General features: G+C 34.9%; 1 long non-coding RNA gene across 1 annotated transcript; it reads left to right on the forward strand.

The window, feature by feature from the left end:
• The first annotated feature begins 368 nt into the window (after nucleotides 1-368).
• On the forward strand, nucleotides 369-13816 carry LOC111445477. Its single transcript, XR_002710859.1, has 4 exons — nucleotides 369-459; nucleotides 2629-2631; nucleotides 12508-12517; nucleotides 13806-13816. It is a non-coding gene; the product is annotated as an uncharacterized LOC111445477 (long non-coding RNA).
• Nucleotides 13817-23973: the final 10157 nt, after the last annotated feature.

Genomic DNA, 23973 nt, shown 5'->3' on the forward strand with positions numbered 1-23973 from the left:
GAGTATTTTCTTTAAATACTCAAGCCACATGCTACCTCTATTTCAGGTTAAGGCAAGACATTCATGTACGACTGATGACAACATTGCAACTCGAGACCATGACACATGCATAGGGTAGTCGTATTTATTTTCTTAGACTTAGGCTAGAATAGGATGATTTTAGTTTAAGCATTTATTTGTTTTATTTAGTCTTTTGTTGTGTCGTCTTTAAAGGTGTTTCCAAACACGCAAGTCCATGGCTAAGTTTTAAGATGAAGGTGACGTTTTATGAAAGTTTAAATGAAGTATTTTTGCATTCAATGTTCATGATATGTATACAGTGGCGACCTTAAATTAAGTAGAAAATTTTGGGTCGTTACAGTTGGTATCAGAGCTCTAGGTTACAGATCTTGTAGACTAACCTACGATGTAGGCTTGATATGTTCTATGGTCCCACCATTGATGCCCCATCTACATCAGGTATGTCTTGCGTAAGACAAGAAAATGAAATGTCGTTGATTGCCTATGTTGTTACTGCTTGGTCATTATAAAATATAACTCATAATTGAATTTTTACACAATTCATTGTATTATAGTTGATTGCATTATTGTTGGTTTAATTCTATATTTATTATAAGGTAGAATATGTTATGTTTTACCTTGCATGAAATGTGAAGGTAAATTGATGTATTGATGATGTTCAAATATAGTGAGGTTGGTACTGTGAATGGGGAACTATAGTTTTAGCAAGCTACTAAATGTTAGTGTATGTGTGAAAATGATTTTGCTAAGGAAGATTATATGTTTCAGTTAAACGTCTCGAGCATAGATAAATTACGCATTGTTATGACCATAGAAATGGAAAGAAATGTACCAATGTATACTGATGAGTAAGTAATTTCAAATGAAATGGAAATGACCTAAGAAGCTTGATAAATGACAATATCTTGTAGTATGCTATATATATTAAGGGTGGTAGTATCAAAAGAAAATTTTGTCACTATGAAGTATGTAAATATGGAATTAAAGTATCGTATGAACAACCAAAAAAAAAAAAAAAGTGATTTGGCGTTACCACTTGGAAAAAAATTTCGGTTAAAACCATACAAGTTGAAAATGTTGTATACTTTAAATTGATTGGTGAATGACATAAGTGCTTTTAATGGAAGCTGAGCTTTGGAATAGTGAGACGTAGAAAACTTTCCTGCCTTAATACAAATTGAAAATTTTTAAAAATACAATCGCAAGTATGAAAGTTATGAAGGTGACTTAAAAGTATCGAGTCACAATTTGAATGAGATATTACGATCATGGTCAAAATTTTAGAGGTATAGGGGAAGGGACTACAGTATGAGATTGTCATGGGTGGGGGATACACGGGGATGATAGAGGTAGGACATTGTCTCTAAATCAACTAGAAGTTTGTGGTAATCTTCCTTATACCCAATGCAGAAAGCTAAACATAAACAAATTGTTGTAGAAAATTATTGACGAATTTTTCCTAGCAATGCAACCTGGTTAAAAGGTATTACCATAGTTAAGGTTTCAAGACTATTATTTTAAGTTGGATTTTTAAGTATCAAAGTTTTATGGTATCTGAGATATCCTCCATGCTTATATAATACCAATTTTTTTAAAGAGAATTTTGTTAAACTCCATCCTTGGTGTTACTAAGGAGTCGAAAAAAAAAAAAAGAAAAAAAAGTTGTGGTGACTTTCGGTTATGGATATAGCACAGTTGTTAAAATGACACTTTCGGGATGTATGGGCAAAGAGGTAAATTATTGAATCTTAAGCAAAGTTTCGAGAATTTGACATGGGAACAATGTAACTCACGAAACAGTAAAACTATTAATCTAGTTGATGGAATCATCATGAAAAAAAAGTAAGGATCTTGGGATTAAGATCGAGTAAGTTTACCAACCTTAGTGTCCACATGAACATTGATTTCAATGAAGTGCTAGAGCCACAAACCTACTAAATGAACTATGTTGCTCATGAAATTTTAGGAGAATGCTCAATATAATGTAATAATGTTATGTATGAAATTTGGTGACTATTAGATTATAATAACGGGCTAAACCAAGTGTAGGTATAAAATGACTAAAATGCCTCTATAATTATTAGATTATAGGTTATTTTCAACATCATAAAATGAGATAGATATTAAAATCTATACTAAAGATAAGTTCATGCTCACTTAGGGTAAGAACCAAGCACGGTCAATTTTAATAGTTAAAATAAGTCGATATCTTGTAAAATTGTGGTTACAAGAAAGCTCACCTGGCATGATCTTGTCTAAGGCTGGAGGTACTTAAGTTGACGGTTTACAGAACACCTACTACTTGGAGATCGGACCAATACTTAAGCTTAGTTAGCCCAGTTTTATGAGCATGCGTGAGGGATGTAAGTTTTAGAAAAATCACCTAGACTTAAGTTATATTTAATTAGCCGGAATATACCTAAGTAATGAGTATACCCAACCATCTAAAATACTTAGTGGGAGGAAAAAGGTATATGAGATACATCGTTTTCTTTTTACACTCTCTGAAAAATTCACACCGTGAGATTCATGCTCGGCCTCGTATCGCCCTGGGAGCGGCCACAATTCAGAAGGTATTTGCATTAGTCAATAACAAGGTGAATAGAGAAAGTATTTAAAGTAAGTGGGAGAAGGGAGTATATCAACACGTCCTATGGTCTCCACCACTAGGTTGCACCGTGAGATTCTCATGTTTTGCCTGCATGTTGACTTAAAGCAACTACCCATTTGGAGGGTTATAACATGGGAGTCCAAACAATGCAAACTCCATAAATGGATAGAATTTCTTAGGCCATTCCCATCTTTGGCTTTTTCATTCGATAGCATTGTTGGGGCCGATCTCTGAGGTCTGAAAATGGCGGGTCACACTTACGAAGAATTACTAAGAGTTAGTATATTCTCGACCAAGGTAGCGATAACTAAAACACTATAGGAATAAGAGTTATTTTGGGATTAGTGTTTAAGTCAAGAATGTCTTGGTTTAGTGAAGGAGTGATTGACTGCTCCTCGGTAGCAGTTGCTCTAACTCACTAAAGTATCGTTGCAAATTAATAATTTTTTGGTACATTATTACATTTGCTAAACCTGATTGGATTAAACAGGATTAACTCAAATCACTAATATAATTTTCTTTATATCAGAGCATGACAAACTCAATAGTACATTTACTCGCTTGTGAGAAATTAAAGGACGACAATTATGCAACTTGGAAATCAAACCTAAACACAATACTTGTAATTGATGATTTAAGATTTGTTTGAACTGAGGAATGTCCTCCAAACCCCAGCTCAAATGAAAACCGAACAGTTCGGGATGCATATGACAGATGGACAAAGACAAATGACAAAGCCCGAGTGTACATTTTAGCCAGCATATCTGATGTTTTGGCTAAGAAATACGATGTTATGGGTACTGCTAAAGAGATTATGGAATCTCTGAAAGGGACGTTTGGACAATCGTCCTTCTCCCTTCGACATGACGCCATAAAATACGTTTACAACTGCCGTATGAAAGAAGGGACCTCAGTTAGAGAACATGTCCTGGACATGATGGTCCATTTCAATGTCATAAAAGTAAATGGAGTTGCCATTGATGAGAAGAGTCAAGTCAGTTTTATCATGGAGTCTCTTCCGAAGAGCTTACAATGCGATGATGAACAAGATAGAATATAACTTGACTGCACTTCTCAATGAGCTACAGACTTATCAGTCCCTCTTAACAAACAAGGGACAAACAGGAGAAACAAATGTTGTTGTCTCTAAGAAATTACTACGAGGATCGTCCTCCAAAAATAAGTCTGGTCCTTCAACTTCTAAAAATGTTTTGATAAAGAAGAAGGGTAAGGGGAAAAATAAGATTCCTACTGACCGCAAACACAAGGTTCAAAAAGCAGATAAAGGAAAATGTTTCCATTGCAACGAAAATGGGCACTGGAAGAGCCACTGCCCAAAATACTTTGCAGAAAAGAAAGCCGAAAAGATACAACAAGGTAAATATGATTTACTAGTTGTAGAAATATGTTTAGTAGAGTATGATAACTCAACTTGGATACTAGATTCAAGGGCCACTAATCATATTTGTTCTTTTTTCCATGAAACTAGCTCCTGGAGAATGATGGCAGACGGCGAGATAACACTCAAGGTTGGAACAGGAGAGGTTATCTCATCAAGATTAGTAAGAAATTTAAAGTTATTTTTCTGAGATAGATTCATTATATTAGAAAATGTACTTTATGTTCTTGGAATGAAAAGAAATCTAATATCTATCTCTTGTTTATTAGAACAATTATATAAAGTATCTTTTGAAATCAATGAAGTGTTCATTTGCAAAAGAGGTATTCATATTTGTTCTGCAAAGCTAGAAAACAACTTATATATGTTAAAACCGAGCGAAACAAAAGCTATTTTAAATACCGAGATGTTTAAAACAACTGAAACTCAAAATAAACGACAAAAGATTTCTCCTAATACCAATATTTGGCACTTAAGACTAGGCCACATTAATATCAATAGGATTGAGAGATTGGTTAAAAGAGGACTTCTAAATGAGTTAGAAGACAACTCTTTACCTCCATGTGAGTCTTGTCTTGGGGGTAAAATGACTAAACGACCGTTTTTCGAAAAAGGTTATAGAGCTAAAGAAACCTTAGAACTCGTGCATACAGATCTCTATGGTCCAATGAATGTCAAAGCACGAGGAGGGTATGAATATTTCATTAATTTTATTGATGATTATTGAAGGTATGACTATCTTTACCTAATGCATCACAAGTCCAAAGCTCTTGAAAAGTTCAGAGAGTATAAGACTGAGGTTAAGAATTTATTAGGTAAAACTATTAAAACACTTCGATACGATCGGGGTGGAGAGTATATGGACTTAAGATTTTAGGACTATATGATAGAACATGGAATAACGTCTCAACTCTCAGCACTTGGTATGCCTCAACAGAACGGTGTATCATAAAGGAGAAATAGAACTCTGTTAGACATGGTTCAGTCTATGATGGGCTTCGTTCAATTACCTGATTCGTTTTGGGGATATGCAGTGGAGACTACTTTATACATTTTGAACACGGTTCCTTCTAAAGAATGTTTCAGAAACACCTTATGAGTTATGGAGAGGGCGTAAAGATAGTTTACGTCACTTCAGGATTTAGGATGCCCAGCACATGTGTTGTTGCAAAACCCCAAGAAATTAAAACGTCGTTCAAAATTATGTGTATTTGTAGGATACCCGAAAGAGAAGAAAGGAGGTTTGTTTTATGACCCTCAAGAAAATAGAGTGTTTGTATCAACAAACGCTACATTCTTAGAGGAAGACCATGTAAGAAATCATCAACCTCGCAACAAACTAGTATTAAGTGAGATTTCTAAAGAAGCTACTGATAAAACAACCAGAGTTGTTGATCAGGCTAGTCCTTCAACAAGAGTTGTTGATGGAGCTGACACTTCTGGTCAATCACATCCTTCTCAAGAGCTGAGAATGCCTCAACGTAGTGGGAGGGTTATAACTCAACCTGATCGTTACTTGGGTTTAGCAAAAACACAGGTCATCATACTTGATGATGGCGTTGAGGATCCATTGACCTATAAACAGGTAATGATGATGAAGATGGGGTTGATGTACTTCAATTCAGTCTGGGAACTTGTAGATCAACCACATGGGGTAAAACCTATTGGTTGCAAATGGATCTATAAGAGGAAATGAGACCAAACCGGTAAGGTACAGACCTTTAAAACTCGACTTGTAGCAAAGGGTTATACCCAAAGAGAGGGGGTGGACTATGAAGAAACCTTCTCTCCTGTTGTTATGCTTAAAACCGATTAGAATACTCTTGCCCATTGCCACATTTTATGATTATGAAATTTGGCAAATGGATTTTAAGACAGCCTTTCTAAATGGCAATCTTGAAGAGAGTATTTATATGGCTCAACTAGAGGGGTTCATTGAACAAGATCACAAGCAAAGGGTTTACATGCTTAAAAGATCCATTTATGGGTTGAAACAAGCATCTCGATCCTGGAATATAAAGTTTGATACTGCGATCAAATCTTATGGCTTTAAACAGAATGTTGACGAACCTTGTGTTTACAAAAGGATAGTCAACTCTACAGTAGCTTTCTTGGTTTTGTACATTGACGATATCCTACTCATTGGGAATGATCTGGGATTTCTGATTGACATTAAGCATTGGCTAGCGACACAATTCGAAATGAAAGATTTTGGAGAGGCTCAGGTTGTTCTTGGAATCCAAATTGTTCGGAATCGTAAGAACAAAATACTAACATTGTCTCAGGCATCGTACATCGACAAAATATTGGTTCGATATAAGATGCAGGACTCAAAGAAATGATTATTACCTTTCAGGCACGAAGTTCATTTTTCGAAGGAACAAAGTCCTAAGACACCTCAAGAAGTTGAGGATATGAGACATATTTCCTATGCATCAGTAGTCGGTAGTCGAATGTATGCCATGCTATGTACTTGACTCTACATATGTTATGTTGTGGTAAATGTAAACAGGGATCAGTCTAATCTAGAACGTGCTCATTGAATTTCCATTAAGAATATCCTCAAGTATCTTAGGTGAACGAGAGATTATATGTTAATGTATGGCGCTAAGGATCTGATCCTTACAGGGTACACCGACTCAGATTTTCAGACCGATGTAGATTCGAGAAAATAGACGTCAACATCTATCTTCACTCTGAACGGAGGAGTAATAATATGGAGAAGCATGATTCCACCATGGAGGTAAAGAGTTGAGATGTTATTCCATGTTCTATCATATAGTCCTAAAATCTTAAGTCCATATACTCTCCACCTCGATCTTATCGAAGTGTTTTAATAGTTTTACCAGATGGATTCTCAACCTCAGTCTTATACTCTCTGAATTTTTCAAGAGCTTCAGACTTGTGATGCATTAGGTAAAGATAGTCATACCTTGAATAATCATCAATAAAACTGATGAAATATTCATACCCTCCTCGTGCTTTGAGATTCATTGGACCACAGAGATCTGTATGCACGAGTTCTAAGGATTCTTTGGCTCTATAACCTTTTTCGAAAAACAGTCGTTTAGTCATTTTACCATCAAGACAAGACTCACATGGAGGTAAAGAGTTGTCTTCTAACTTATTTAGAAGTTCTCTTTTAACCAATCTCTCAATCCTATTGAGATTAATGTGGCCTAATCTTAAGTGCCAAACATAGGTAGTAAGAGAAATCTTTTGTCGTTTATTTTGAGTTTCAGCTGTTTTAAACATCTCGATATTTAAAATAGCTTTTGTTTCGGTCGGTTTCAACACATATAAGTTGTTTTTTAGTTTTGCATAACAAATATGAATACCTCTTTTGCAAATGAACACTTCATTGATTTCAAAAGATACTTTATACAATTGTTCTCATAAACAAGAGATAGATATTAGATTTCTTTTCATTCAGGGAACAAAAAGTACATTATCTAATATATTGAATCTATCTCCAAAAAACAATTTTAAATTTCCTATTGATCTTGCTGAGACAACCTCTCCTGTTCCAACCCTGAGTGTTATCTCGTCGTCCGCAAGCATTCTCCAGGAGCTAGTTTTCTGGAAAAAAGAACAAATATGATTAGTGGCCCCTGAATCTAGTATCCAAGTTGAGTTATCATACTCTACTAAACATATTTCTATAACTAGTAAATCATATTTACCTTGTTGTGTCTTTTCGGCTTTCTTCTCTGTAAAATATTTTGAAGGTCCGAACTTATTTTTGGAGGACAATCCTTGTAGTAATTTCTTAGAGATAGCAACATTTTCTTCTCCTCTTTGTCCCTTGTTCCTTAAGAGGAACTGATAAGTCTGTAGCTGATTGAGAAGAGCAGTCAAGTTATATTCTATCTTGTTCATCATCACATTTGTGCAGAACTGGAAGAAGCTCTTCGGAAGAGACTCAATGATAAAACTGACTTGACTCTTCTCATCAATGACATCTCCATTTTCTTCTGCCACATTGAAATGGACCATGATGTCCAGGACATGTTCTCTAACTGAGGTCCCTTCTTTCATACGGCAGTTGTAAATGTATTTTATGACGTCATGTCTAAGGGAAAAGGACGGTTGTCCAAACATCCATTTTAGAGATTCCCTAATCTCTTTAGTAGTACCCATGACGTCGTGTTTCTTAGCCAAAACATCAGATAGGCTGGCTAAAATGTACACTCGGGCTTTGTCATTTGCCTTTGTCCATCTGTCATATGCATCCAAAACTGTTCTGTTTGCATTTGAGCTGGGGTTTGGAGGACATTCCTCAGTTAAAACAAACCTTAAATCATCAATTACAAGTATTGTGTTTAGGTTTGATTTCCAAGTTGCGTAATTCTCGCCGTTTAATTTCTCAGAAGTGAGTAATTGTATTATTGAGTTTGTCATGCTGTGATATAAAGAAAATTCTATTAGTGATTTGATTTAATTCTGTTTAATCCAATCAGGTTTAGCAAATGTAATAATGTACCCAAAAATTATTAATTTGCAACGATACTTTAGGAAGTTAGAACAACTGCTACCGAGGGGCAGTCAATCACTCCTTCACTATACCAAGACATTCTTGACTTAAACACTAATCTCAGAATAACTCTTGTTCCTATAGTGTTTTAGTTATCGCTATTTTGGTCAAGAATATACTAACTCTTAGTAATTTTTCGTAAATGTGACCCATCAATTTCAGACCTCAGAGATCGGTCCCAACAACGCTATCGAATAAAAAAGCCAAAGTTGGAAATGGACCTAAGAAATCCTATCCATTTCTGGAGTTTGCGTTGTTTCGACTCCCATGTTACGACCCTCCGAATGGGTAGTTGCTCTAGGGCAACATGCAGGCGGAACATGGGAATCTCATGGTGCAACCTAGTGCTGGAGACCATAAGACGTGTTGATATACTTCCTTCTCCCACTTACTATAAATACGTTCTCTATTCATCCATTCCATGCAATAATATAACAATTTATATCTATTACTCATGGAACCCTCAACATGCATAATATACATTATAACACTTATAACATACTTGGAATGCATGAAACATGCTTAGCGTATGGTGAGATTTTAAATCTATATGACATACTTTATGCATATACATTTTCTATTTAATTAAAACATACATTCATAATGCATAATTAATTAAACACACTAAAGTGGATTGATTATGGCATTTTAAAGCAAGCAATTAACTAAATTATTACATTAGTAATTACAAATAACTTGAATCGCTCCCGAGGATCACGAACTGGGCGAACCAACCCCTAAAAACATTGAACCGTACCCCAACGACAGAAAAAACACCCGAACCGCCTGGTATTTTGTAAATACGTAATTATCTTGAATATATTAACTATTTCTTTATTTTCCGATCCTCTTCTTTCTTTTCCTGAGGATCTCACATCGAGAGCTGCTTCTTCTTGTCTCACTTCCGAGAAGCCAAGGGATTGGATTGAACCTATGATCAGATTACACCAGAGGATGCAGTCAATACAGCCAGAACCACACCTGTAACCCAAGTCAATTCACGCAATGTAGTTGGACTCTCATGTCGATCGGAATGAATCATCCTTTCCACGGAGGTAAATCTTTGCCTGCTAGGCAATCTTCCATCTTCTTCTTCTTCAGCTTGCTTTCTCTAACATTTTTGATCGATTACAACCTAAAATGGACTCCAATGCCTCCATAAAAATTATAGACCTTTCTTCACTCATTAAAGTCCATACACATTAGGCCAATTAAAATCATTGTATCAAATGGAAGCATAAAAAAAAAAAAACCAAAACCAAAAACATCCACTTTAGATACCACAAAATTGCATTCATGAAATGGTACCCACCATGCTCAAATTAATGTAAATAAAGTGCCTAAAACTTGCTCTCATACCAAATGATGGAGTTAATATAACACATGCGTAAGCAATTTGGATCTTAAGCACTCTTTGAACATCAATTATAGTAAATAACTAGCATGTTCATAAGTATTAAAATTAAAGGTTTTTAAGTACTAACCTTTTGTAGTTCAAATTCCTTTTTCCTCATGAACCTGTTTCGAACCACCACTAGTGTCTTTTTTCAATTCTTGGCAAGAGTTGGATGCATGATACTTTTCTACACATGGCCCACGTACACATATTTGGACCCATCAGACAGACTGGTATACGTGCCCTTTAGGCCGGACTTTGTCGGACACAACACAATACACGTCACTGGACCCTCATAAATGAAAAGGTCTTCATGATAACATGTCGAACATAAATATCGAAGGTATGCATCTGTACTAGCATAACATAACGGGGAAGTATCCCGATACACATGACATACATGCATGCACGAGGTTCCATGATTTTTATTCATAAGATAACATTTATTTCATTTCCTTTCTCCTTCCCTCCATAATATATTTCATGTATGTATCACGCATACATGGATAAACATCAATTTTTTCTACCTTATAATTTGAGGGGTCTCGGATGGCGGGTATAGAAAACAAAGAAGAGAGAGGAAGGGAGAATTTGGGTTTTTAGGGAAGGAGGAAAAACAAGAAAGTAAAGAGGACGCCAATCAAACACTTTAATGAAAAATTTGGCAAAAGATTTATCTCTAGTCCTTGTAAGAGGATCGATGAGTGTCAGTTTTTGTTGTAGGATCGTTCGATTTGACTACGATGTTCTAGGAAAGGATTCTTACAAGTTTCGTGTTGAAACTCGACCATGATTTGTTTCAGAATTAGATTCGAGAGATATATAATTTCGATAAGAAAATATATTTTTTCCAAAATTTGAACTCAATTATTATGATTACCAATGGAACTTCAAGGTTAACTTTTGGGGAACAACCCTCTATTGGTGCAAATTGGAGACGCCACATGCATGTCTCTTTTGAAAGCTTTTGGCCTGAAATACAAAACTTTTGGCTCGGTGATAGGTGCAAACATGGAACTGTAGGAACTTGTATTTGGACGGCTAAAGAGGATGGAATTTACTTGAGAAACTTTCTTGCTAATGTTGATGATTTGATTCACAAGTGGATCTATAAAAGATAGAGAAGCTTTCTTATCTCCTATTGGTGGAATTATCCTTGAGGAACAAATAAAAAATAATGGGATTACACAAAAAGGTTGTTGTAGTTGTTGTTTTTTTTTTTTTCTTTTACTTTTAGTGTATGAAATGTATTTGATAATGAAGTGTATTGTTCTTCTCCAAAATTTTAAATTATGAAGAAAAAAAAATTACATTTGTATATGAATACAAGTTTTCAAAATTGTAATATCGTTTTTATATTAAAACTAAAAAAATAATAATTTTTACTGACCAATCTTAGAGAAAGTTTAGAATAATAAAATCTAAAATAGGTATTAAAATTTCATGTTTCTGCCATCTTCACATGGATTTTAAAATAAGATGGTAGGCAGAATCCTTGAATTTCAATATATCTTATTAAAAGTTTCACATATTATATTGTATTTCCACAATCTTTCTTGATGTCCGATTTTCAAGAATTTGGATCTCCATCAAAACTAAAAATATGAAAAAACAAACAAAAAATGAAAACTAAAATAAAATAAAACATGAAAATTCGATAAAATATAAATTTAAATGAAGATAAATGACACCAAAATTAAATACAAAATAATATTTAATTACAAGAGGGTGCTGTTAAATTTTTTTATAAAAGTGAAAAAGGTGTTGGGATATACAAACACAACTAGTTTGGCAAACACCTTATATCGTGTAAAGTTATATTATTCGGTTAGTAATGCAGTCACACCCAATATATGACTGTGACCTATCGTTTAAACCATACCATGATCTTAGGCTTTTTTCAATTCTTGGCAGAGTTGGATGCATGGTACTATACACGGCCCACGTATGCATACATGGACCCATCAGACATCTATACGTGCCCCTTAGGTTGGACTTTGTCGGGCACAACACAATACACGTCACTAGACTCTCATAACAGAAAAGGTCTTCATGATAACATGTCGAACATAAATATCAAAGGTATACATTCGTACTAACATAACATAACAGGGAAGTATCCCGATACACATGACATACATACATGCATGAGGTCCCATGATTTTTATTCATAAGATAACATTTATTTCATTTCCTTTCTCCTTCCCTCCATAACATATTTCATGTATGTATCACGCATACATGGATAAACATCACATAATCCATCACATAACTTTACCGGGAAATATGTAACATTTCATACCTATCATACCATAACATATATCATCACAATATATCATATCATAAACATGTCACTTATCACTTGTCTTGTACCATAACATATTTCATATCATTTTTATATCATATCACAATGTGTGTGTACATATATATATGTTGTTCGTTCAGATGTCGTATCATAATCATATCGTATCGTAAACACTTCATGGTCATATCGTTCCCTTATTTATCACAACTTTAACATTCTTATACCTATCACAGTGATATAGTTTCATGAACGTACCTTAGTCATTTCGTTACAAGAACGTATCCTAACGCTATCGTTCTATCAATCTATCATAATCCCATCCCTTTCTACCCATAACCTAACCATATACTTTTATCAATCGATTGTGACCATATCGTTTTTATAAATCTTTCATTACATTACGTTCAATGCATCCTTTTCGCATCCTATCTCAAACATATCATTGAACACATCGTACCATAAGTATTAACATACAATTCACATATTATAACATATGAATACCATATCATAAGCATATCGATCAATAAACAATTCACACATATCAATATATATGACACGTGCAGAACCATAGGGCACGTGTCAACATAAAATATAACCATGCCGATAGTAAGGCCACGTACTTGATTAGCTTAGGCTGGTGTCAACAATTTATCATTGAGAAAGTTCGATTTTGTCATTTATATTCAAGTCAACCTATATGAACCATGACATCAATTTCAATTTCAATTCTCTAAATTTTACAATGGTCCATGTGTTAGACTTCATGTGAGCATTAGAGACTCTATGAGCGAAGTCTTGGAGGGTTATATATATTTATATAATTCCATTTTCATTAAATATGTTATTTTCTATTATTACTGTTTTCGGGAAGATATTGTTACTCGAAAGAATTTGATGGAGTTTCTTGACATGATATTTCTTCGGGTTTATCTTTTAATGTTCACCAAATCCTTTATTTTAAATCTATTAAATTTCCTCTTTTTCATCTACTTCCCTTTTTATTAATTTTAATTATGTTCACCATATACTCTATTAAATTTCATCAATGTATTTCTAAAATTAACGGTATTTATTTTAATTCTTTAAATTTCTCATTTTTCTTTATTTTTCTTCTTGTATTTTTCTTGTATTTTTCTTTTCTATTTTGTTAACAGTATTCTGGATTTCCATCCGTATTTCATTTTGCTCGATCTGTGCTAATTAAGTGTCGTGAACTCGCATAGGTTTACTTGGATTTCAAAGGGAAAAATTGAACTAGCTCCAAGTAAGATTTAGGGACTTCAACTTAGCTACCTTAGTAAGTTTCTTCACTACTATTTTGGTTCGATGAACTGTTTGAAGCACGAGTGGCGGATGCCCTGTGGCCCTTGCTTGTGTCGTCCCTTGTGATTTCTATATTTGCATTTTATGTTATGACGTGTTGTTATGATGACAAATGTTACCTTTTGTAATTTCATGCTTACTTATTATGCTATTGTGAATGTGACATATTATGAAAGTATGGTAGCATAGAGTACATTCACCTTATGTAAGGATAAGAAATGGTTATGTAATGTATGAAATTAACAAAGATATGCATTGCACCAAAGATACATGCCCAGATTTTAATTGGGATAGCATGGTAAGTGCTAGGCTGCTCTCATCAACCATGGGAGGTTCGTTGACGAACCCTACGCATAGGACAATCTAGTCACCCCAAGGTTAGGGAAGTGATCCCCTATGCTTGTCAACTATTAAGATTACCTTCATAATCCTACGTCCCATCTTTTGACGGATCTACTATGCAAGATAATCAAAATAAACTATCGTTCACACAATCCTAGTTGGCCTAGGCCTGGCTCGACGGTACTTGTACCAAAGTGTAAAGGGAAGTTGAAGTAACGGCCTAGATGATACCTTTACTTGCTTATTTGTACCATCTTTATATTCTTTGACGATGGAAACTTGCTTTGCTTATGCAGTGAGGGATCGAATATCTAAGTTGAGGCACGTCCTCATAAAATTCTAATCAGACAATATGGTGATTTTTAGTATGAACATCTTGAAAAAGAGGTTGGTTGGTTTCTTCCTCACGGCCAAAGAGTCACCTATATTTGGGAGATGTGAACCTTCTGCATTAGCCAGCTACTTGGCTATCTCATGTTATCCCACACTCCCTTTTTAAGGAACAGGTTAACAACATAGTGGCCATATTCAAGAGACCATTGGCCATTCAGCGGAACAGAAGCTCAAACTACCCTAACTAGCATGTGCTCAGCTCAATAGTACTAATATTGTAGTGGAAAGGGATTTAAGGGTCTAAAGATAGCGTAGCATTCACACATCTCATAGCCTAGATTGTTACCTTGGTCATTCTTGGGAGTCGTGGAGATCTACTATTTTATTAGGGACCTCTAATCACATCTTTGGGTAAACACAGGTCTATAATTTTTATCACCACTCACTATCCTAGGGTATTTTGATAAGGCAACCCTAATCCTCAATCCAACGAATCATGCTTTTGTTGAAGAAAGAACACTTGAATCAAATAATTAACACCTCCCTATACAAAATTCAGATCAATAAAGAGATAAGGCTAGAATTAGGTTACCTCTTACAATCAAAGATCTAGAAGCAAGATTTGGAAACCTTGTTCTAAATCGAGTTACTCCGCAATCAAACTTAATCAAGGCTTGATTGAATGGCTCGGATGCAATTCTACCACAAGAATTGCTTGAAACTTAGAAATGACAAATATGATGTTCCAATTTCTAAGAAAACGTCTAAATTTGAGATGTCAATTTAATTCATCAACGAATTTGATTTTTACATAACAATTTCTTGGTATTTATACTCCCCATAAATGACATTTGTGGCCATGATTTAATCCAGATCCCCTTAAATCTCCACTAAAGACGAAGTCAATTTGACCATTTGACAATTCCAAACATTATGAAATTAAAAATAATAAAGTTTTCCACCCAACTTTGATATGTTTAAATGGCTAACGAGACAAACATTCTCGATTCTTATCATATTTAGTCTACTAGAAATCTATGGACCTTATCAAGATTCTACACACGCTATCGCGTCCTAATCTTATCAAGATTCTCTAGTGCTTGCGAAGCACATGTCGCTCTTACCAATTCTAATTTCCCATGCAATGGAAAGCATAGAAAACGATATTCATACGAAATTTTATCATAGGGGCATTTTGGTAATTTCTTCCATCCTGCATAACATACTCATCCATATTGCTCAATTGGTGTTTTAATCGTTCATATAATACATAAATGACATACATACAATACATACTCATAAAAAAATAAAAAAAAGCTTTTATGAGGTCCTTAACATGTATTTTTGACCACCTAAGTTAAGGAATGCTCGCATGCTATCATGTCCCAGCGATCTCTACAAGTATTACTTGCCTAAAGTCTATGTGGTTACTTACTTGAATGACGTTTACCTTCTTGAGCCAGCTATTCCACGTGTTTGGAGCTCAAGAATTTATGGAATTTCTCTCGTAGATCCTAATTAAAGCATAATTATGTTAATATCGAAGTCAAGACAAAAAACTAACAAACGTAGGTCGAACGAACAAAATGAGACATACATGCGCTTACACACGTCAGGAAAGGCTTTTCACGTGCAATTTCACGCATGGAGGTTTTTTTGTAGATCTCGGTTACTCATTGAGTCATTGGATCGGGTTCAAGTTGCATTTTTTGTTTGGGTCGAAGGTTAATGAGTTGCACATGCAAGCTTTTGATCGAATCCAGGTTCAGGGATCGGGTTAACCTACATGCATGTCACAATTAGTAGTTGTACGATTCTCTCCGCTCAGCATTTGCCACTTGTCCTATTGAGCATCAGACTCACTACTGCCAACGTCGTCTAACGCGTGCCTTCACACTTTTTGCCAACATTCATTACTTTAGAAATAGGATGAGGTTTCTATTACCTATCTAATTTCTTCTAAATTTTGTAACTTTTGACCGGTACACATAGGTATTTTCTCTTAGGTTTATTTTAGCCACAAAATGAAATAATAAAGTGCAAATTCGGTCCAGAATTTAAAACTTAGGAAATTTACCATTTCTTTAAATTCAATGAACTATTGTCTTTAGATCGTAATGAACTCTAGCTTTCTGTATGAATCTTGGGTGAAATTTCCCCAATATGAACCTACTAAAAGTTTAGAACTTAATTACAAGAAACGAAATTAGAAAAAATGAAATGCTAGCCTACGCTTCATTCATTCTTGACGGATTTGAATGGTAACACCGGAGCCCCAACATATACATAACTCTTACTTTAATACTTAAATTTGGAAAGTTTTGGATCTTATTATTGACATAGAGGGTGAATCTCAAGTGCAGAAGGAAAAAAAAAATGCTTGAGAAGCCTTACCGTACCTTGGAACAAAAATTCAATATTTATCAAATTAAGAAAAATTTAGACAAAAATCTACCGGCACAAAAGGGTAATTTTTTCTACCTTATAATTTGAGAGGTTTGGGATGGGGTGTATAGAAAACAAAGAAGAGAGAGGAAGGGAGAATTTGGGTTTTTGTGGAAGGATGAAAAACAAGAAAGTAAAGAGGACGTCAATAGGACACTTTAATGAAAAATTTGGCAAAAGATTTATCTCCAGTCCTAGTAAGAGGATCGATGAGTGTCAGTTTTTGTTGTAGGATCGTTCGATTTGACTACGATGTTCCAGGAAAGAATTCTTACAAGTTTCGTGTTGAAACTCAACCATGATTTATTTCATAATTAGATTCGAGAGATTTATAATTTCGATAAGAAAATATATTTTTTTCCAAAATTTGAACTCAATCATTATGGTCTCTATCTTCCTAAAAATTTTAAAAAATGGCATTGAATTGGTTGATTCGAGCTCTTTATTTTTCGTGAAGAAACCAAGTCGTTTCTAGTTAACGATCGGAAGATAAAAAGCAATCCAAAAAAATAGATTGAAATGCATCGCTCAGCGAAATCTAGAAAAATTGAACGTTGGAAGAATCGACCGTGGATACACCTGGCGACGAGAGAGAAGCGTATTAGCAAAAAGTTGAAATGTATCACAACGTGGCAGGAATGACGGGTCAACCAATCAACGAGGACATGTTGTGAGACACCACTTTACTCGCTAAACCGCACACGACCCAGTCTACCCTCTGTAACTCAAACAGTACTAAAGAATTGGAGTTCGATCCGCATGCCCAAAATCCCACCCGACCTGTTCACTAACAAATGACACGCGTCCGGCGACTGTACCTCCGCCAGACGTGTGGTAAACGCGCGTAGAGAACATCTTTTGTGCTTGAATATCGCATGGTATGCGCACGTAGAAAACTTCTTTGGTTCTAGAAAAGCACGTGAGCGTGTGTATGGACTTTCTTTTTGTCCTGTAATCCTGCTCGAGAAGGCACACGTCAAATCTGTATGTAACAACATGAAAATATACGAAGCAGTACTTGTACAATTCGCTTGCTTATGAATGCATGCTAGTAAAATTGATCCTAGGTAGCTATTCTTGATTAACAACTACCTAGGAAACTTACTAAGAGGGAAAACAGACTTGCTAGTTGTTGAAATTTCTTTTCTTACCCGGTATACTGTCTTGATATACTTTACTACTACTGCAAGTAATCATGCAATGACAGTGGATGTGATGTTTATTTATCAGCACTCTGGGTGCTGGATGTATGTTATCGCCCCATTGAGCATGTGTGACTCCTGGTGAATGATTGTGTGATCCCTCCCTTTTGAGAATAAGCAACAGAATCGAGTTAAGTCTAGGGTAAGCACGTAGGTTGGTGGGTCGAGACTTCGGATTGAACACCTTTAGAGGTCTGAGACCAATGGAATCATGAAGGGTGATCAGAGTGTGAGACAATATTATAACAAAATAGTGTGCGCACATAAGTAATTTACAACACGACAATATTTAAAACACAAAATAAGAAACGAACTAAAAACATTTTAAAACAAAAGAGTTGAGGACGACGGGTGAGTTTATTCTATGGCACCTGCCCAAGAGTCCACTCCCGACTTCGACCAACTCTTTACCTGAAAAAAAATGGGGAATAAGGGATGAGTACAAAGTCTTAGTATGCAGCCTGCTTGTAGGCTCTCAATCGTGTCGTTGATATGCTAGGATACCACACTCTTTCTTGTCTTGTTCTCGTTTCTTATTGTAAGTACTTAGGCCCACTTGTTCTTGACTTGGGGTTCTTATCGTGATTCATTCTAAGGACCTTGGTCGTTGGATTCTAAAACCTTGGTCATCCTTTAAGGCCCTTAGTACCATGGTTCTTTGTTCTTGGCTCTTGTACTTAGAACTAGGGTCTTGATCCATGTTCTAGACTGAGATCTTTCTCTTGTTCTTGGTACTTTCTAGGTATTTATTATGTTATTGATTTATTCTCCAAGACACTCCCCCTAGGATTTACGGCACTAGCCATACACCTGACAATCCTGTGTCCAAGGCTTGTTACTCAGTGGTAGATCAACTACATTGCATTGTGGACACGTCGTGTTTTAGGACATTAATCACGAGGCTAGGTAGTAGTTACCCTGCACGTAGGATCCGTCCTATAAGAGGTCGTTGATCATGTGAGTAACTTGTTTGGGTGGCATGTACCGAGGGGTAGCACCCCCTCACCATAGGTTACTTCATGGCCTGTGGGACGGGTTCACTAGTTAACACTCCCATGGATGCATGCAAACCAACACTTACCATGTTCTTCCCCACCTTGTACCATTGCGAAGGCTATGTTTTCTGCCGAGGTCTTTGTATCAAGAGTGTGGAAACTCTAGGGACAAAAGTAAACAATTGGTTCCCTGCTAGGTTAAGGATATGATGAGAGACTACAAGTAGGTTGCTTAATCCTGACGAGAGGGTGCTCTAGAGTTTAGAAGCAATAAAGGAATTATGGACCTAGGGAATCATGTATCTCGTTCCCCTTCCCTCGTTAGATGAATTTGGCATATACTAGTACACATTTTGATTTCCCTCTTATTTTATACACATTGATTGGCAAAATTTTTCTTAGAGATTCAGGGTGTGACATGATGAAATCAAAACTCCATAATAGTTCTCCCAATAGGCATTGAGTAATTCTTGCAAAAGAAGTCTTGCGCAATTCCTATTTGAAACTATAGTTCAAGAATTTTTTGAACGGCTCTACTTCACCTTATAATTTCTAAGGTCTTCCTAAAAAGTTTGAAAGTTCAACTTAAAAAAATAATTGGTGAATTTAATACCTTGTTGGACTTGGGTGCTATACCACATGTAATCTATGTATTGCTTTCTCTGTTTTAGATTTTCCACCGTAAAGTATTCATATTTTGTGGTCCATTTTATGAAAGTGTTTTAAAAATCAATGAAATATTTATTATTCTTGGGATAATAACTATTATCTATTCAAGGAATTTTGTTATTGAAAATCTAATAAATCTCTGAAAATTATTCCAAAATTAACCTTAAATTGTGTTGCATAACCGAAATTAGTTAAATGATTAAGTTTTTTACAATCATAGCATGCATTTACATAGTTTCTTGCATGTACTTGTAAGTATGTATATTTATTCACATGTCCAACACAAATTGGTAGTTAAGCTAAAGGTTGATTAGGAAATGATAAAGAATATTGTCGTTTTCTCTCTTTTCACGGTGGCTTTAGTTGGGGCTCAGGTTCCAAGGGTCGCGTTACCACCACCAGGACCTTCTAGATATTTCATTCATGTGGTTAACGGGCTAAGCAAACTTGAGTTGCTTGTGTAGTGTCAGTCTAAAGACGATGACTTGGGGTATCATCGTTTGCTTAATCATTGAGATGATTACCAATGGAACTTCAAGGTTAACTTTTGGGGAACAACCCTCTATTGGTGCAAATTGGAGACGTCACATGCATTGTCTCTTTTGAAAGCTTTTGGCTTGAAACGCAGCACTTATGGCTCCGTGATAGGTGCAAACATGGAATTGTAGGAACTTGTATTTGGACGGTTAAAGATGATGGAATTTACTTGAGAAACTTTCTTGCTAATGTTGATGAATTGATTCACAAGTGATCTATAAAAGATAGAGAATCTTTCTTATCTCCTATTGGTGGAATTATCCTTGAGGAACAAATGAAAAATAATGGGATTACACAAAAAGGTTATTTTTTTTTTCTTTTATTTATTTATTATTTTTTTTTTGTATGAAATGTATTTGACAATGAAGTGTATTGTTCTTCTCCAAAATTTTAAATTATGAAGGAAAAAAAATGAAATTTATATATGAATACAAGTTTTCAAGTAATATAGTTTTTATATTAAAACTAAAAAAATAATGATTTTTACCTGACCAATCTTAGAAAAAGTTTAGAATAATAAAATCTAAAATAGGAATTAAACCCTCATCTTTCTGTCATCTTCACATGGATTTTAAAATAGGATGGTAGGCACAATCCTTGAATTTCCATATATCTTATTAAAAGTTTCACATATTATATTGTATTTTCACAATCTTTCTTGATGTCCGATTTTCAAGAATTTGGATCTCTGACCAAAACTAAAAATATGAAAAAGCAAACCATGAAAACTAAAATAAAATAAAACATGAAAATTTGATAAAATATAAATTTAAATGAAGATAAACAACTCCAAAATTAAATAAAAAAATAATATTTAATTACAAGAGGGTGCGATTAAATTTTTTTATAAAGGCGAAAATGGTGTTGGGATATACAAACACAACTAGTGAGGCAAACACCTTATATCGTGTAAAGTTATATTATCCAGTTAGTAATGAAATCACACCCAATATATGACTGACCTATCGTTTTAAACGATACCATAACCTTAGGCTTTTTTTAATTCTTGGTAGAGTTGGATGCATGGTACTTTTCTACACACGACCCACGTACGCATACATGAACCCATCAGACAAATTGGTATACGTGCCTCTTAGGCCAGACTTTGTCGGGCACAACACAATACACGTCACTGGACCCTCATAAAAGAAAAGGTCTTCATGATAACATGTCAAACATAAATATCGAAGGTATGCATCCATACTAACATAACATAACGGGGAAGTATTCCGATACACATGACATACATACATGCACGAGGTCCCATGATTTCTATTCATAAGATAACATTTATTTCATTTCCTAAGATAACATTTATTTCATTTCCTTTCTCCTTCCCTCCCTAAAATATTTCATGTATGTATCACGCATACATGGATAAACATCACATAATCCATCACATAACTTTACATGGAAAGATATAACATTTTATATCTACCATACCGTAACATATACCATCACAATATATCATATTATAAACATGTCACTTATCATTTGTCTTGTACCATAACTTATTTCATATCATATCACAATGTGTGTGTGTATATATAGATATATATTTGTCATTCAGGTGTCGTAACATAATCATATCGTATCGTAAACACTTCATGGTCATATCATTCCCTAATTTATCACAGCCTTAACATTCTTATACCTATCACAGTGATATCGTTTCATGAACGTACCTTAGTCATATCGTTACAGGAACGTATCCTAACGCTATTGTTTAACGCTATTGTTCTATCAATCTATCATAATCCTATCCCTTTCTACCCATAATCTAACCATATACTTTTATCAATCGATTGTGACCATGTCGTTTTTATCAATCTCTCATATCCATAGCACTTCTATTCGTAACCTAAACTTAACGTTTCATCAACATATCTTACTCCTATCTTTACATTACGTTCAATGCATCCTTTTCGCATCCTATCTCAAACATATCATTGAACATATCGTACCATAAGTATTAACATACAATTCACATATTATAACATATGAATACTATATCATAAGCATATCGATCAATAAACAATTCACACATATCAATATATATGACACGTGCATAACCACAGGGCACGTGTCAACATAAAATATAACCATGCTGATAGTAAAGCCACTTACCTGATTAGCTTAGGCTGGTGTCACCAATTTATCATTAAGAAAGTTCGATTTTGTCCTTTATATTCAAGTCAACCAATATGAACCATGACATCAATTTCAATTTCAATTCTCTAAATTTTACAATGGTTTATGTGTTAGACTTCATGTGAGCATTAGAGACTCTATGAGCGGAGTCTTGGAGGGTTATATATATTTATATAATTCCATTTTCATTAAATATGTTATTTTCTATTATTACTGTTTTAGGGAATATATGGTTACTAGAAAGAATTTGATGGAGTTTCTTGACATGATATTTCTTCGTTTTTATCTTTTAATGTTCACCAAATCCTTAATTTATTCTCTATTAAATTTCCTCCTTTTCATCTACTTCCCTTTTTATTAATTTTAATTATGTTCACCGTTTACTCTATTAAATTTCATCAATGTATTTCTAAAATTAACCATATTTATTTTAATTCTTTAAATTTCTCTTTTTTTTTTCTTTTAATCAATTCTTGCTCCCACTCTTCCCTTAAATTTTCTTAGGGTATTTTTTTTTTCTATTCTATTCTATTCTTTTTGGTTAATGGTTTGGCTTTACAATATCTCCTTTTTCTTTCTTTTTCTTCGGGTATTTTTTTATTTATTTTTCTTTTCTATTTTGTTAACGGTGTTCAGGATTTCATCCGTATTTCATTTTGCTAGATCTGTGCTAATTAAGTGTCGTGAACTCGCATAGGTTTACTTGGATTTCAAAGGGAAAAATTGAACTAACTCCAAGTAAGATTCAGGGACTTCGACTTAGCTACCTTGGTAAGTTTCTTCACTATTGTTTTAGTTCGATGAATTTTTTGAAGCACGAGTGGCGGATGTCCTGTGGCCCTTGCTTGTGTCGTCCGTTGTGATTTCTATATTTGTATATTATATTATGACGTTTTGTTATGATGACAAATGTTACGTTTTGTAATTTAATTTTTACTTATTATGCTATTGTGAATGTGACATATTATGAAAGTATGGTAGTATAGAGTACATTCACCTTGTGTAATGATAAGAAATGGTTATGTAATCTATGAAATGAACAAATATAAGCATTGCACCAAAGATACATGCCTAGATTTTAATTGGGATAGCATGGTAAGTGCTAGGCTGCTCTCATCATCCATGGGAGGTTCGTTGGCGAAATCTACCCACAGGACAATCTAGTCACCCAAGGTTAGGGAAGTGATCACCTGTGCTTGTCAACTATTAAGATTACCCTCATAATCCTACGTCCCTTCTTTTGACGGATCTACTATGCAAGATAATAAAATGAACTATCGTTCACACAATCCTAGTTGGCCTGGGCTGACGGTACTTGTACCAAAGTGTAAAATGAAGTTGAAGTAACGGCCTAGATGCTACCTTTTCTTGCTTATTTGTACCATCTTTCTATTTTTTGACCACGAAAACTTGCTTTGCTTATGCAGTGAGGGATCGAATACCTAGGTTAAGGCACGTCCTCATAAAATTCTAATCCGACAATACCGTGATTTCTAGTATGAACATCTTGGAAAAGAGGTTGGTTGGTTTCTTCCTTAGGGCCAGAGAGTCACCTATATTTGGGGGATGTGATACTTCTGCATTAGCCAGCGATTAGGCTATCTCATGTTATCCCACACTCCCTTTTTAAGGAACAGGTTAACAACATAGTGACCATATTCAAGAGACCACTAGCTCTTCAGCGGAACAAAAGCTCAAACTACCCTAACT

This window comes from Cucurbita moschata, unplaced genomic scaffold, assembly GCF_002738365.1.
Source record: "Cucurbita moschata cultivar Rifu unplaced genomic scaffold, Cmos_1.0 Cmo_Scf00007, whole genome shotgun sequence".
Lineage (NCBI taxonomy): Eukaryota > Viridiplantae > Streptophyta > Magnoliopsida > Cucurbitales > Cucurbitaceae > Cucurbita > Cucurbita moschata.